We start from the raw sequence: 7,500 nt of genomic DNA, 5'->3' as shown, positions 1-7,500 counted from the left end.
GGGGCACGCCCACGTCGGCGCCGCCCGCTATCACCGTCGTGCTACCCTCGTAACACCTTTCGACGTACTCAATAAAGCAATCCGGCAGGCCATGAGCCCTCAGCACGGGGCGGAGGGCAGCATGGTCCACCGAATCGAACGCTTTAGAGACGTCGATCGATGCCACAAAAACAGAGCGACAGGAGCGGACTGCGTCGGTGAGAGCAGTGTCCAAGATGAAGGTGTTTTCCAACATCCCATCCCGGGGGATGAATGCCCGCTGACGTTCGTCCACAGCACATGCACGCATCAGGCGTGACGCGAGAACCTTGTGAAAGGTCCGCGCCAACACCGAGCAGACCGTAATGGGGCGAAAGTCAGCGGGGGATGTTGGTGCAGCCGTTTTGGGGAGAAGTGACGTCCGGGCGCGAAGCAGACGCTCGGGGAGGGCGCGGGCCAGGAGGAAGAGGTTCAAGAGTTTCACCAGGACTTCATGCGGCAGGCGCCGCAGCTCCGCTGGAGTCAGGTCGTCCGGCCCGGCCGCCGATCCCCTGGGCGGCAAGGCAGCAGCGACCTCCTCACGTGTGACCGGCCCCCATAGGCACTCAGGAGCGACAGGCTCCGAGTGCGGGAGAAGGCGGTCACGGATGAAGCCAGCGGTGGAGATCGGCTTCTTCGTGAAGAGGTCCGCCCAGAAGTCCAGCAGACCGGGGATGGCAGGTGGCGGCTGCAGCAGGGTGCCGTCCAGCAAGCCGCGCACGCAACGTGCACGCGACCTGCGGAAGGCGTCCTGTGTCCGCGCGAACTCCCAGCGGCGCCTCTTGCGCTTCTGCAGCGGCGGGGCGGCAGGCGGCCGCTTGGATGATTGGCGCGGCCGCTGTGCCCTGGTGATCGACCTCTCCCCCCTGGACCCGACCGACGCAAGGGCATCCGGGAGCATGCCCAGGATGACATCGGGCGGCGTGCCCCGCCCCAGACCAATGACTCGATCCAGAGCAGAGAAACGCTGGGCGGAAGCAGGTAGCCCCGCCAGATGCTCCCAGATGGCGGCGTCAGTCGGCCCCTCCGGCGGCGGCCCGGTGGTGTCGGCCGCGAAGTCCTCGGCTGCGTCGACGGGCGGCGCAGCGGCCTCGCCCGCGTCAGGCAGCGAGCTCGCTGCTCCCCGGCGGGACGCCGGCTCTTCCCCCCGACCGATCTCAAGCGCCTCCATGAATTGGCGGACAAGCTGCTTGTGGGCAGCTTGCCGCCGTCGGCACTTGATTGCCTCAAGCGTTCGGTCGGGGAACATCCTAATAAGCTCTTGATTAACGAAGAAGAACCGGGCGTCCCTCTCAAGGAACAGTTCGGCCTCCGCCTTGGCGAGCGACAGGACTTCTTCCTCCGTCCACCTCGCGCGATGCCTCTCCGTCACGATCTCAGCGTTGGCGGCCGCAAGGTGTTGGCGGCGGCGATGGACCCCGAGACCGTTCTTCGTGGTAAAAGTGCGGTGGCACTCACTGCAAGCAAAGGGAGCTACACAAACTATCGCATTTTCGTTACGGCCGGTTGGCCGGATAGGTGCTGGGGTAGCTGGGGTGGCACCTTCAGCGGAAGGGCCACCATCTCTTGTTTCTTGTAGGCTGCCCCCAACTATAAAGGGATAATGCGAGGGGGGGCTGGTAACCCCCCCAAGCCCCTGGTGCGGTCTTCCACTCTGCGAAAATCAGCGGGCCCACGAGAAGGGGAGAAGACCGCAGGAGAGGAGAGGCTAAGAGGGCTAGGCCCATGTATTGCGCATCACTCTCCCTGTAACTATAACCCAAGGAAGGCACCTCGCAGCAGCAGCACGACTACATCAAGACCGCACTTCGAAAAGCCAAGTCCGGATGCAGCCACACCGCCGCCACTTGGCCATCAACAGCCGTCTTTATTCAAAATAATTTGAATAACACAAAATATATACATATATAGTGCGTGGCAGGTGTTTGACGCCATGTCCGCCACCGAGGTGGGGACTTACAGGGCGTGCCACAAGATACAAGTATAAAACAAACATACACATATACATATATATTAGTGCAGAAGAGCAACAACAAAAAAAAAAAAACATAAAATAAAGACACAAAGAAGGAAGAACAAAGACGGTTTATTCCTCCTGTGGATAGGCCCCAGGAGTCAAGGCGAAGAAAAATATCCAGCAGCCTAGCCGACGCCGACACGCTGCTTCGGGCTAGGAGCCGTCATACGCTCGAAAATCTTGTACATTTTGCAGCAGCTCTGTAGTGTTCTGGTGCTCAGCACCGCCAGTTCTCGGGGTCGGAAGCCTAAGGCGGCGAGATCCCTCGCCGACGCTGGAGACCATACACCCCTCCAGTTCAACGTCGCGGTGGACACAATCACCTCCTCAACGTCACGGTGCAGGTTGGAGATGGCACGCCGGATGGACGGCGTGTCGTAGTAGGCCGCCTTCTGGGAGTGACACCAGTCGAGCCGGAGGTGGTCTCCGACTATCTGGGCGTCGACCACACGGGCGATGCCGTCTTTGACCGCCACCACGTCAGGCTTGCGGATGCCCTCAGGTGTTCGGAGGTGGGGCTCCACAGAGACATTGAAGCCCCTCTGCGCGAGTCCACGGGCGACATAACGCACTACAGCGTCATGGCGCTTGACCCGGGACCCGTGCGTCCTAAAGCAAGCCTGAAGTACGTGGTTGGCGGTCTCCACGGCCTGGCACCCCGCGCGGCATCTGGTGTCCGCCTCCCGCCCACGACTGCGCCGTGCCTTCGTAGGGAAGGCGTTGATGCGGGCGCGGAGGGCGTCGATGTATTCACGCCCAGATAGCAGGCGACTGGTGTCGGCGACCCACTGATGTTGGCCACTGACGGCGGCAGAAGATGACAGCGCCGCACCGTCAATGGCGATGTGTAGGCGCGCCGCCCACATTTCCCCAACCTGCGTTGACGATTTGAGGAGGTGGCCCTCCCACATTAGGTGGCGCTCCAGCACCTCGATCTCACGCTGCACCTCCTCCATGCCTGCACCGTCGCAGGCTGGCCCTATCTTCTTCAGCGCCAGGAGACGGGACCGACGGAGGGTTGGACCCATCCATCGGCAAGATGGAATGCCGAGGCCCCCCTGGGCAACAGGAGCGTGGAAGTATCCCAGGGGGGTGTCCGCCGGAAGGCGGAACCATCTCCTGACGGCGGCCCGGATGGTGACGTCGGCCGACTTCAATGCACCCACCCGGGTGCGGCTGAGGGCCAGCCCGTGGTACAGGCCAGGGAGAAGTACGTTGGTGAGAGCGTGGAGGCGCTGTTGCGGCTTCAGCGGAGCTCGGGAGATGACGTCAAGCTGCTCCACCAGGTGGCGACGTGGGTTGAAGACACAGCGACCCGCCGTGGAAAATTGCAGCCCCAGGTACCGGAAGGTTTCACCCACACGCAGGGCAGGCAAGGTGGTGTTGCCTGCTGTGAAGGTGACATTGCTGTCCACCTTCACCTTCTTCTCGCGCCCTGACGCGACTAAGGCGAGGGTGAAACACTTCCGGGCGTTGATCTGCAGCCCCAGGTGGGCGAGGGCTGCGGTAGCTGCGTCGATGAGGGACTGCAAGCCCCTCGGGGTCGCTGCAAACAGCAAGACGTCATCTGCAAAGGCCGCAGCGTTGACTCTGCGACCGAGGATCCGAGCTCCGATGTGGGAGGGCAGTTGGCCTAAAACGTAGTCCACCGCAAAGTTGAACAGGAGGGGGGAGAGGGGATCGCCCTGGCGAACGCCCCGTGCTGGCTGCACAGACACGCCCACGCCGGCGCCGTCCGCTATCACTGTCGTGCTGCCCTCGTAGCACCGCTCGACATACTCGACAAAGCAATCCGGTAGGCCATGCGCCTTCAGCACGGGGCGAAGGGCAGCATGATCCACCGAATCGAATGCCTTCGATACGTCGATCGATGCCACAAAGACAGAGCGGCAGGAGCGGACTGCGTCGGTGAGAGCAGTGTCCAAGATGAAAGTATTTTCCAACATCCCATCCCGAGGGATGAATGCCCGCTGACGTTCGTCCACAGCACAAGCGCGCATCAGGCGTGACGCGAGAACCTTGTGAAAGGTCCGCGCCAACACCGAGCAGACCGTAATGGGGCGAAAGTCAGCGGGGGATGTTGGTGCAGCCGTTTTCGGGAGAAGGGACGTCCGCGCGCGAAGCAGGCGTTCCGGAAGGGCGCGGGCCAGAAGGAAGAGATTCATCACTTTCACCAGGACTTCATGCGGCAGGCGCCGCAACTCCGCTGGGGTAAGGCCGTCAGGCCCAGCTGCTGATCCCCTGGGCGGCAACGCGGCGGCGACCTCCTCATGTGTGACCGGCCCCCATAGGCACTCAAGAGCGACAGGCTCCGAGTGCGGGAGGAGGCGGTCACGGATGAAGCCCGCAGTGGAGACGGGCTTCTTAGTGAAGAGGTCCGCCCAGAAGTCCAGCAGACCAGGGATGGCAGGTGGCGGCTGGAGCAGGGTGCCATCCAAGAGGCCGCGCACGCAACGTGCACGCGACCGTCGGAAGGCATCCTGCGTTCTTGCGTATTCCCAGCGGCGCCGCTTGCGCTTCTGCGTCGGCGGCGCGGCAGGCGGCCGCTTCGATGGTTGGCGCGGCCGCTGTGTCCTGGTGATCGATCTCTCCCCTCTGGACCCGACCGACGCAAGGGCATCCGGGAGCATGCCCAGGATGACATCGGGCGGCGTGCCCCGCCCCAGACCTATGACTCGATCCAGGGCAGAGAAACGCTGGGCGGAAGCAGGTAGCCCCGCCAGATGCTCCCAGATGGCGGCGTCAGTCGGCCCCTCCGGCGGCGGCCCGGTGGTGTCGGCCGCGAAGTCCTCGGCTGCGTCGACGGGCGGCGCAGCGGCCTCGCCCGCGTCAGGCGGCGGGCTCGCTGCTCCCCGGCGGGACGCCGGCTCTTCCCCCCGACCGATCTCAAGCGCCTCCATGAACTGGCGGACAAGCTGCTTGTGGGCAGCTTGCCGCCGTCGGCACTTGATTGCCTCAAGCGTTCGGTCGGGGAACATCCTGATGAGCTCTTGATTAACAAAGAAGAACCGGGCGTCCCTCTCAAGGAACAATTCGGCCTCCGCCTTGGCGAGCGACAGGACTTCTTCCTCCGTCCACCTCGCGCGATGCCTCTCCGTCACGATCTCCGCGTTGGCGGCCGCAAGATGTTGGCGGCGGCGATGGACCCCGAGACCATTCTTGGTGGTGAAGCTGCGGTGGCACTCACTACAGGCGTATACAGCTGCAAAAGGTACAAGATTTTCGGCACGGCCGGTTGGCCGGCTAGGTGCTGGGGGAGTTGGGGTGGCACCTTCAGCGGAAGGGCCACCACTTATTCTTTGAGAGTCATAGTTACTCCCGCCGTTTACCCGCGCTTGCTTGAATTTCTTCACGTTGACATTCAGAGCACTGGGCAGAAATCACATTGCGTCAACACCCGCTAGGGCCATCGCAATGCTTTGTTTTAATTAGACAGTCGGATTCCCCCAGTCCGTGCCAGTTCTGAGTTGATCGTTGAATGGCGGCCGAAGAGAATCCGCGCACCCGCGCGCCCCCGGAGGAGCACGCTAAGGCGGACGCGGCCTCGCAGCAAGGAAGATCCGTGGGAGGCCAAGGCACGGGACCGAGCTCGGATCCTGCACGCAGGTTGAAGCACCGGGGCGCGAACGCCGCGCAGGCGCGCGCATCCTGCACCGCCGGCCAGCACGAGGCCGACCAACGGCGAGAGCAGACCACGCCCGCGCTAAACGCCCGCACTTACCGGCACCCCTACGGCACTCACCTCGCCCAGGCCCGGCACGTTAGCGCTGACCCACTTCCCGACCAAGCCCGACACGCCCCGATCCTCAGAGCCAATCCTTATCCCGAAGTTACGGATCCAATTTGCCGACTTCCCTTACCTACATTATTCTATCGACTAGAGGCTCTTCACCTTGGAGACCTGCTGCGGATATGGGTACGAACCGGCGCGACACCTCCACGTGGCCCTCTCCCGGATTTTCAAGGTCCGAGGGGAAGATCGGGACACCGCCGCAACTGCGGTGCTCTTCGCGTTCCAAACCCTATCTCCCTGCTAGAGGATTCCAGGGAACTCGAACGCTCATGCAGAAAAGAAAACTCTTCCCCGATCTCCCGACGGCGTCTCCGGGTCCTTTTGGGTTACCCCGACGAGCATCTCTAAAAGAGGGGCCCGACTTGTATCGGTTCCGCTGCCGGGTTCCGGAATAGGAACCGGATTCCCTTTCGCCCAACGGGGGCCAGCACAAAGCGCATCATGCTATGACGGCCCCCATCAACATCGGATTTCTCCTAGGGCTTAGGATCGACTGACTCGTGTGCAACGGCTGTTCACACGAAACCCTTCTCCGCGTCAGCCCTCCAGGGCCTCGCTGGAGTATTTGCTACTACCACCAAGATCTGCACCGACGGCGGCTCCAGGCAGGCTCACGCCCAGACCCTTCTGCGCCCACCGCCGCGACCCTCCTACTCGTCAGGGCTTCGCGGCCGGCCGCAAGGACCGGCCATGACTGCCAGACTGACGGCCGAGTATAGGCACGACGCTTCAGCGCCATCCATTTTCAGGGCTAGTTGCTTCGGCAGGTGAGTTGTTACACACTCCTTAGCGGATTCCGACTTCCATGGCCACCGTCCTGCTGTCTTAAGCAACCAACGCCTTTCATGGTTTCCCATGAGCGTCGATTCGGGCGCCTTAACTCGGCGTTTGGTTCATCCCACAGCGCCAGTTCTGCTTACCAAAAGTGGCCCACTTGGCACTCCGATCCGAGTCGTTTGCTCGCGGCTTCAGCATATCAAGCAAGCCGGAGATCTCACCCATTTAAAGTTTGAGAATAGGTTGAGGTCGTTTCGGCCCCAAGGCCTCTAATCATTCGCTTTACCGGATGAGACTCGTACGAGCACCAGCTATCCTGAGGGAAACTTCGGAGGGAACCAGCTACTAGATGGTTCGATTAGTCTTTCGCCCCTATACCCAGCTCCGACGATCGATTTGCACGTCAGAATCGCTACGGACCTCCATCAGGGTTTCCCCTGACTTCGTCCTGGCCAGGCATAGTTCACCATCTTTCGGGTCCCAACGTGTACGCTCTAGGTGCGCCTCACCTCGCAATGAGGACGAGACGCCCCGGGAGTGCGGAGGCCGCCGCCCCGTGAAGGGCGGGGAAGCCCCATCCTCCCTCGGCCCGCGCAAGGCGAGACCTTCACTTTCATTACGCCTTTAGGTTTCGTACAGCCCAATGACTCGCGCACATGTTAGACTCCTTGGTCCGTGTTTCAAGACGGGTCGTGAAATTGTCCAAAGCTGAAGCGCCGCTGACGGGAGCGATTATTCCGCCCGAGAGCATCCCGAGCCAACAGCGGCGCGGGTCCGGGGCCGGGCCAGGTAGGTCCGTCATCCGGGAAGAACCGCGCGCGCTTGCCGGGAGCCCGAGCGCCCAAAGGGGCGAATCGACTCCTCCAGATATACCGCCGGGCAGCCAGCCAGGACA

This window comes from Schistocerca serialis, unplaced genomic scaffold, assembly GCF_023864345.2.
Source record: "Schistocerca serialis cubense isolate TAMUIC-IGC-003099 unplaced genomic scaffold, iqSchSeri2.2 HiC_scaffold_1145, whole genome shotgun sequence".
Lineage (NCBI taxonomy): Eukaryota > Metazoa > Arthropoda > Insecta > Orthoptera > Acrididae > Schistocerca > Schistocerca serialis.
The sequence above is the reverse complement of the archived record's forward strand: the minus strand, read 5'-3'. Positions refer to the sequence as shown.